Here is a 10,497-nt window from a genome sequence, read left to right as displayed (position 1 = left end):
TCAATTTATAGGCCTTCTATACCGCTTTCAAACTTTGGCTTGAAAAACTCCTCTCTTGTCAGTCTCAGTGAACCAGATTAAGCATTCATCTTTCATTTCCTACAAAGCAAACAAAATCCAATATCTAAACAAGAACATTAACACAAACCCTTCTGTATTTTTACCTCCTATATATATGATCTTAAGCACTATTATGATTTCCATAGCTTGTAATCACCATTACCTGACAGCAATCTAAATTAAGCCGGCAATCTAAGCTTATAGTAAGCCTCCATTTTCTCATAAACCAAGCATGCAAACCGACAAAACGTCGCGAAGAGGCCTCAAAATCTGCTGTGGAGCAACAGCCATTTTCCTAGTCATTGTTATCATCATCCTCACAACTCTTTCACTCACCATCCTGAAGCCTAAACAACCTATAATCGATGCCAAGCCTGTTGGCGTTCAAAACATTCAGTTTTCACTCTTCCCAAGTGCGACTCTAAATGTCACATTAAACATGCTTATTACAATAGAAAACAGGAACCGTATTGGGAGCTTCAAGTACAAGAATGCCACGGCTTATGTTCATTACCGCGACAGCATTGTGGCCGAAGTTCCAATCCAGGCAGATTTTGTGCCTGCAAGAGGCAAGGTTAACATGACCACCTCGGTGGATCTTATGGGGGAGACTATACTGTCGAATCCAAATTTCATGTCAGATGTGGCCAGTGGGAGCTTGAACATGACCTCAATTGCTAGTTTACATGGGAGAGTGAGTATACTCAATTTCTTGAAGCTCCACGCGATGGCTTTAAGCACGTGTAACATCTCATGTTTCATCCTAACCAAGACTATTGATTCTAAATGCAAGTCCAAAATGAAGTTCTAAATGTTACTGTATTAGTATATGCATCAATTGAATGACTTCATCGTTCGAATGAGCACTCAGTTGCTAGCAACATGTTGTTTCGTGTTTGCTTATCATGTAATATAGTGAAAGAGAATGAAAGCAATCCCTTGCTATCCAACAAACCCATCCTAATCCTCCCTGACATCTTGAACTTAAGTTATTGCTTTAAGACTGTAAAATATAAAAGAAACTTTTTTGTTTAAGAAAAAAAAAACCAATAAATGGTAACTTAGAATAGTTGGTATTCCTGCATAAATACTTTTCAAATTATAAGTTTTGGATTGCATTTTCTAATGTATCACCTGCATAATTTTTAATTTGTGTTATACACACACACACACACACACACACACACACATTAAAGGGTGGGAGAATAAATTAGTTGTGATTTGTCATCCATAAAATTCGAACATAAAAATTTTTATTTACAAATGACTAAAAATATCATTAGATCATAATACTAAGTGACATCACATCTGTAATTAGTGTAGCAAAAGTTTGACCATTTAGATAAAGGGCATCACCTGTACGGCATATGCCAAGGGCTCCCTTGTGACTTACATGAGTGGTACATAAATTTTCATTAAGACCGCTATCGGTGATGATATGGACTACTTACCCTTTTTTGGGAGGAATTAGCTTATTATATATGTTGTTACAAACTCTTTATTATTTTACTTTTTGCGGATGTAATTAAATCGACGCATTAGCTGAAGACACGCAAGTTTGATGGCACTCGTCAAAATCAAATAAAAAAAGTTGCTAGTTAATTTCAACAAAGAAGATGTTTGACTGACAAAAGATAAATTGCAAGAAGCAAAGCCTGATGTTCCGTAATCAACGTGAATATATATAAGCTAGATAGGATAAAACATGCATGAATTTCACCTTCTTCCTTGAGGTACCAACAAACCCATCCCAATCCTCCCTTGCCTTCTTCAACTTTTTCGTCACTTTAAGACTTAAAATATACCCAAAAAGTGGTACCTAGGATTGGATTTGTTGGAACTTCATATTCTGTCGGATGATAAGTAGTTTTCGTATCATGGATTTAGAAATTTTAGCAAAACCACCAAAAGGTCTAAAGACAGAGGGGAGGTAACTTATTAGTTGGCTACGTGGGCAACTAAAGAAAGACATCAAGAGATTCGTATCTTCTTAGAGTTTTTCTTTTGTTCTTTGTTTTTTCGGTGCTGGTTTAACAATGCGAGGATAAACGTCAATAAAGAAAAACTACAGTAAGACATCAATAGGCAGCTGGAAGGTGCCGCCGATAAGATTCAGAAGCTTCGTCAAAATATAGTCGACCCAGAGCTAGAATAATGTGACAAGACTCCACAAATCCAATTCTTGTGTAAAGACTAATTAAGGGCAAACCTGCACCGGTTGTATCTGTAAACTTAAAAATTGGGTAAATCTAAAAGACTCAATCCTTGGGCAAAGAACTTGAACTCTATGATTTTCACAATTGATTATTACGGAATATGTAAATTACACATCTCGATAACTAGCCGTCAAATGTCATCTACAATCTCTATCTTGAATGATCTGTAGACGAGCCATCAGTGTGGAGAAAATTAGGTTTCTCTTTCTAGCCTTGCTTGCACGTTAAAACTCTAATACATGTTTGCTCATTAGTGTACACATTAGACGGATATGTGCGCTATTATAGGCAGAGAAAGGTTTCATTTCCTAATGAAGTTCATAACTAATTACTACCCATCGGATATTAAAATAAGAAACCAATTCTCATAATTTAACCACTATGATTGCTTCCAAAACAATACACATTTTTCTAATTAACGACCGAGTTCTATTCAACATATGAAGCCTTATAATTCGTTGTATTAGTAGCTTTCTTGTTTTTCAATCATGAAAAGAACGGAAAACTTGCAAGTTATGTATCTAAGGTTGTTGACGAACAACATATATATCAAAATATTTAAAGGACAATGCTTTTGTCTTTCTTAATGGGGACTATTTATCTCCTACTTACAATTGATGAACCATTATCATTTAAATATCATAATTAGAATTGTTCATTTTCTTTGTCATCATCTAAATTTTTATTTACAAAAAATTATTTAATTTGGAGATCTTTATCCCATTCGTATACATAAAACAAATAGACGGTTCATCATGAAGAAGTTACTTGTTACTAAAATCGTTGACTGATTTGACACATATGGATGACTATAGCGCTCTCCAAATTGAATGATTTTTTTGCACAAATAATTTTTAAATGATGATAAAGAGAATGAACAGTTCGGATATAAAAATTCGTTAATTATAAGTAGGGAGACAAATAAGTCCCCATAGATAATACAAACATTTTCCATATTTTAAATATGTTTACGAGGTGGAAGAATCACACTGTGACTACATTGCTCTTCATTCACGAATCATCACGTCCAAGTACAATTAATATTCTTTAGGGCTTAATTGAGTGGAAAAGAATGAATGCAGACTAAAAGTTTACACTTATTTATACACTAACGCAAATATGTTTATTTTTTTGCTAATAAAGATGTGTATTATTTATATGGTTGCAAAGACGAAATTAGGTAATCTGATTTTATGCTCACAAATTTCTAGTTTAATATTATATTACAATTTTAGGGCCGGCAAAGGGAAATTTTGCTAGCTATTCAATGTATGGTTTGTCACAAATGAAAAGTAGACTCTCGGGACAATTTAAGGTTGCAATATTTCACTCTCATGCTCAGCAATTTGATGGAGTAAAAGTGAAAATTTTGTTTGGTGTCCAGAGTCGGATTAAAATAGATAAATCATAAAATTCAAGATAAAAGTGAATGATGTTGTAGGCATAATTTATCGAAGCATTATGGAGGCTAGAGAGAGAAGGGGTGCGGCACATAGAGAGAGAAGAGAGAGATGTGTAATTGTGAGGTGTGTGTTATATCATCCCATTGTACCTTTATTCATAGTAGTAGGGAAGGTAAATTCCTTACCCCAATAGGATTACAATTCTAATAGAATAATATCTAGTCTAAGAGATATGGTAGAATCTCATAAGGATATCCTAGATATGTTAGGATTTACACAATCACATTCCTAATCTAATAGGTCTGCATCACTCCCCCTTCAGTATGTAAATACTCAAACAAATGGCGCATTACGTCTTCAGTGATGAAGTAAGTTCAATTGATGAAGTTGTCGACACAATGAGCGAATGCAAGTCTCAAATCAACAGAAGAATGCATAAAATGTAAAACTCACAAAACCTTACTATGGTAAAACCCAAGGTGGGATAAAAACCCATAGACTAAGGAGAAAAGTGAGAAGTTGCATTAAGTCAAAACTATACATCTTCTGGACACAAGTAAAAGAGCTTACAAAGGTATGATCAGCCAAGGATGAGTGGCTCGTCAAAACCTAGTTAGGTAGCAATAACCCAGTGGGAAAAATGCTCCTAATCGTATGGAAAAAGAGTACATTAAGATCAAGTGAGTATACTTCTGGATACTCCCTCTAAGTTTGATAGAACTTCCAAATGAAAACTACAAGCATTATCTATGAATAGTTAGGCATACCAATTCCTTGGACAAGCTTATGGAAGGTTGACTTCGACAGTGACATTGTGTAGAGGTCGGCAAAGTTGTCTGGGATCGGCTTGCATGACTTTAATCTCTTGATGTTTTGCTGATGTAGATGTAGACGTAATATGTCTTGGTGTTGACTATGTTGATGTATTGTGTCTTGGTCAGGTTGATACATATGGCATAATCTTCATGGATCGTCGTTGGGACTCAACAATGGATGAAAACAGCAAGTACTTAGAATATGCTCAACAAAAGCTCTTAACCATGTCTCATGTGTGGCGTAGTGAAGTAAGGTGAGTCTTGGAACAATTTGAAGATTTCGCAACTAAGGTCATATCGTGGACCTCCAAGATATTGTGATATCCCTAAAGGTAAAGACATAACCATTCGTGAATGTGCCTTATGGGGGTTTGATAAGTAAGCAGCGTCAGCATAATAAACAATACAAGCATCATTCCGAGGGTCAAGAGGGTCGGATTATCTCGGGATGCATTGGGATTAGCCCAAATCTTGTACCTTTTCAGGGTAGCGGAAAAACATCTTGAGTACCAATTCAATGGTTGCGTGTAGGGCGATGCTGCATCTTTACTAATAGATTAACAGTGAAAGAGATGTCTTATCTAACACAATGAGCTAAGAACAACGAAACATAAAGTTAAACTCAGATATGGAACTTCGGGTTTCATAAACTCTACAAGGGTATCATTTGCATGTAACGTATAAAAGATCATTGTGTACTCAAATGTGACACCTTCAGGGCGTAGTTTGACTAGAAGACCAAAGTTTCATCATAACAACACTTGAACTTTAGGTTAAGATATAAACGAGTTTTCCTAAGATCATTCACCTTAAATTTTGTCTTTAGATGTGAGACAGTTTTCCCAAGCTTTTCTAGAGTCTTAGTGAGATGCATGTCATCGACATAAACTACATCTCTAGCAATTCAGAATAAGACTTTATAGTTTAACACGCAAGGATATAATTCATCCCTAATTGATCAAATAATTACCTAGACGGGTATAACACATCTGCCAAATTGCTTCCATCCGTAAGTGAACACCTCAAACGAGTTGAGAGGGTGTTCCATGGTTTAGAACTATTTGAACTAATCCATGTAGTTCTTTCGAAACTTACATGTCAATCTCCATATTACTATCCCTATGGAGAAACACTAATCATATTTCATAATGTTGCTGTCAATCACAGGACGTTTAAGAAAAACCTTGCGCCATAATTTGTGCATCATATCGCACTATTTCATTCATCTCATTACGTTTCCTTTCCCACTAGTAATACAACAGGGTTACCTTAGGCAGTGTAGGAACGATAGGTCCAAACACACTTTGGTAAGGAATTTAACTTAGATTGTAATTTCGGTTGTCCAATCAGTTCTACGTTGTCACTAATCAACGAACCATGGTTCGATATCATTGTTTTTCATTTATGTCGGTAGCTACCATATAAGTGAAAACATCATCGATGATAATCTCATTCCAATTCCATTTTCTCATCCAAACTAGTATACTAGACCAAGAACTTCAAGTCTTGGGAGTAATCCGGATTAATCTTATGAGATGGAAATGATTTGAGACAGTGATTGAGTATGGATTCATTGTCCTGTCGTGATCTTTCTCTTCTAAGGAAGTGAATCATACGAACTGAGTGATATGTCATGCTTCAAGCTGAGACAGATTGATTGGTTATCCGTCGGTGTACATGATCATCTAACAGGGATGACTAAACCGTCTTTTAGGGGCGGCACACCCTTTGGGGATGTTGACTCAACGTCCATTAAGTACGTTTATCCTTACAGGCATGTTTACAGCTAGTATATGATCTCATCACTTTAGCTAGATCAGAGGAATGCGTCTGAAGTAACATTCTGAAAGCTAGAATTCATTGCATTTGCTTATCACACATGTGCGGTATGGGGATTAAGATGAGACATAGTGGGCAACGTCCAAGCAAATTCACGTCATTCTACAGAGCATTGACGTTCTTATCTCCCTCTAACGACGGGAAGATTGTCTCATTTAAGTGACAATCTGCAAATGAACGGTAAAGAGATCACATGCAAAGGCTCTAAGAGAGCTTTTATGAAAGAGAATCATAATCGACAAAGATTCAGAACCTTTTGTGAGGACCTATATTTGTACGTTGCTACGGTGCAACTTGGCACATGGAATGCACAGCCAAATGCGTAAATACGAAACGTCAGGTTTATACCCAATAACTAACTGTAATGTCGAAAATGGTTAGGTGGCAATGGGCCTCAAGGTGGACCAACACAGCTGCGTACAAGATTGCATTGCCCTAGGTATAAACTGAAATCTTAGTGTGTTCACCAAGGTTCGAGCGATCAATTAAATTGTGCTTTATAATCACTTTGTGAGGTTGTTTTTGGTTGAACTAGGAATTCGATGTCCAATTATAAACCTAAAAGAAATGCAATACTTATCGAAGACATTCGATATAAACTTTTTGACATTATTTAGTCTTCCAGACTTTATGGGATAAGTAAGGTAGTGAACTCTTAAAATCGGCTAGGAGGTTTAGCAGCCATGTGTGTGGACAAACATGTGACCAGTTGTCGATTCGTCAACCAAAACCATAAGTATTTATATGGTCCGAATTTTGGTTGGATTAGTTCACATATATTCCCTTGAATCCATTGTGAAAAATGGTGATTTTGTATCTTTGCGAGGGATGATTTAGAAAATCAATTTCCTCAACGACCAGGCTTGACAAAGTGTGCTTGTAGGCATAAGATCCTTACTTCGGGTAAGGAGATACGTCATGGCATCATTGTTTGACCTAAGTGTCCCAAAAGGTCATGCCAAAGCAAGTAAATTACTCGAATCACCTGTCTCCAGGCCGGCCACATGTGGAGTGCTCCTAGTCGGGAGGCAACCTATTGGCCCCAAAGCAAAGCTTCAGGCTCATTTTTGGAGGTGGTGCAAAGATGTTCCACTCAATTTTCTTTAGAGGTTTCAATTATGATCAGTATTCTCTCAAATATCCTTAAAACTCAATGATGTTCTTTAGGAACGGGGATAATAGAAGGTCTCTTAAATGGTAATGTAGTACCATTCATACAATGAGGAGCATGCCAATGCTCTTAATCAGGTTGGATATACTTGAAGTCGTTGCTAAAGATGTGATTTAGGTGTAAAGTTAGTGTGCGTAGTTTTGCATTCATCCATACAACTAACTTTCCCACATTCGTACCTAATCATGTGTTTAATTGAATTCGGTCACATGTATACAAGAAACATGATTCAATTAATTCATTTTCGACGACAATATTGATAACATAATCCATAACTAAAACAAACACTAAACATGAATCTAAGAACATAGAAAAATGTTCACAAAGTAAACCAAAGTTACTAAGGGAATTCGGCCAACAAGGCCATACATGTAAAAATTCTGCTCTTCCAATGATGTTCGATAGAGCAAAATCAGTCTCACATATTGACTACTAGAATGGTACTCCTCAACGACATTGGTAAGGGCACAAACAGATGCATAACCAATAATCTATTCCACTGAGATGGAAGTAAATTATGCAGAGTTAAGGTTCGGGAATACTATCCATTATTCTTGAAGTTTTAGGTTTTAGGTGCCAATGATCACACTTCGGGCATGATGCTATACCTCGACATGCCTTGATTCTACCATATGTTGTAAAAACAAACTTGAAATTGGATTGTCAGAAATAGACCCAAACTTGGGTTCGGTAGGCTCTAACCAAAGCTGGAGGGGTCTATTTGGTATGCCTCTGCCGAAGCAGAGTAAAACGTTCGGTGCACCTCTGCCGAAGCGAAGCATGACCTTCAGTGCATCCCTGCCGAAGTAGGGCACCACCATTCGATGAACTCTAGCAGAATCTATACCGTTCTCTCATATTTGTGGTAGTAATCAGATCCAAAAATTTGGTCAACTTTTGTTCTCTACACTGCTGCTTCAGGAGAGAGTTAGAAACTTGGAAGGACGAGAAAAGTGAGTCCAATCAAAATTCAATCGGATTTATAAACTTTAGAATCGTACTCATTCATGGACGTAATCATGGTGTGCTTCAGGCAATATCGTTCATGATTAGACGATCCGTAGGAGCGAGCCAAAGAGCCATGAAATCCTCGTTCGAGAAGTACTTCCATTTGTAGTGCTTCGAGCATAGGTCTTCGAGTGAAGATCATGGCGGAGGCTTATTCAGCTCTTCCATGCCATTGTTGGCTTCAATGTTTTCTCAGCTTCTTGATAGTCAAGTGGAGATTCACGTCTTATACCCCATATAAAGTGGTTTATATTAGAAACGTCCAATTCAGGAAAATCGAACTTGTGACGGTTCGACAATCCACTGAATGGAGGGAACAAGATTGTCAATAGTTTAATGAAAAATAAAACGTCCATAAGCATCAAAGTTAGAACATTCGGGTTCTAAGATTAGTTTACATGAAAAACATCGGGTTTTCATGGTGTATTGTTTTAAGAAAACTTCGGGTTTCAAAGGCACTAAATTTGAAACTACAGGTTCAATTTAGTTATGAATGTTTAGTTCATAAAAAAGATGTTCCTGTAAGAACACAAAATACAAGGTACTGATTTAAATGCAGTGGATTTGAGTTGCTTCGGGAACTCAAGTGTAAGCGCTTCGAGACTACGAAAGGATGTCAATGGTTCAAAGAAGAAAAATAAATTATTGAATTGTTAATGTCCAAAAGTGATCTTTGGGATAATAATTTTGGATGTCTTGTCAGATTAATGGACTACTAGTCACTTTTAATTAATTTAATAGATCATGACCATACAGGATCAATCGTGGAAGCAAAATAATGACATGCGGGTCTTATTAGCTTCAATTAGTGGCGGCCCAAGTGGCAAGTGAATTATAGCTTAATTAGCTTTAACCAAAATGTCCCAAACATTAAATGGGTAAGGTTATAAAGCGGGAATGCCAAAAATTGGAATTGGGTCGAAAAAACAACGCAGCCCAACTTAATTAGGCTAGTTGTAATGCAAAGGCAGGGCCTTTAAGGGCCACATGAAGGATGTAAGCCTTTAGGCCATGGGTTTGGGGTGAGCCCAATAGCATGAGCTGCTGGTTTGGGCCAAAACAAGGCACGGTGGGATAAGCCCAGCACAGGGGCTGGCTTGGATGTGCGAGAAAGCCCAGCCGAAGTTATCTTTTGGGTTTTGGGCCAAGGGGAAAGCATGCCTAGCACCATAGGTTATTAGCGAGTTAGGCTAAAGGCTTGGGCGAAGCTTAGTAGGCTTTTGGCTTGCTGCAGGTAGGCTTAGGCTTGGGGACAAAGGCCTAGCAACATGAGGCTGCTGATTTTTGGGCCAATGACACGGTATGACAGATCCAAAAGAGTTACATGTTTTTTTTGGAGTTGGGCTGGGCTGGAGGCCCGAGGAACCCCTACCAGGCCGAGGGCCTGGTGTGTGTCTTGCATGCCCGGCAAAGCCCAAAGGGCTGCTGCTGTGTGGTCCAGACGTCAAACGTCGTTGCAAGGTCCTCCACACGGCTAGGCTGCAGGCCAGCGGTGAGGCTCGACTTAGTGGTGCAGCAACGGTGAGCCGCGGCTTATGCCTAAAAAATCCTATGATTTTTTTTTTCCTACTTTTGCTAGTGTTTGAAAAACCCTAATTGCTTCTAATTTATTTCGATGCTTTGACTCACAAATTCCATATAGCAAAAATTGCATAATGCATGAATCGTGTGTGTATATATATATATATATATATATATATATATATATATATTGACAAATATATGAAACATATGCAATATATATATTGGAAGGTAAATGTAAATATAAAGGGTTCATGCATCATGAGGAATGTTCTCATACTTCATGGTTGTTTCAAATATCTTCCCTTATTTTAAAAGAACTTGATTGGCAGAAAACAACTCAGCCTTTGCATTTGTAGACAGTGCCGACTTTTAAGGGGCGCGACCGGTTCCATTGCACATCACCCCAAAATTTTGGGGGCCCCAAAAAATAGTTTTTTATTGAATATAATAATATATAAAAT

The sequence above is a fragment of the Pyrus communis genome, chromosome 11, assembly GCF_963583255.1.
Source record: "Pyrus communis chromosome 11, drPyrComm1.1, whole genome shotgun sequence".
Classification (NCBI taxonomy): domain Eukaryota; kingdom Viridiplantae; phylum Streptophyta; class Magnoliopsida; order Rosales; family Rosaceae; genus Pyrus; species Pyrus communis.
Note: the sequence above shows the minus strand (reverse complement) of the source record.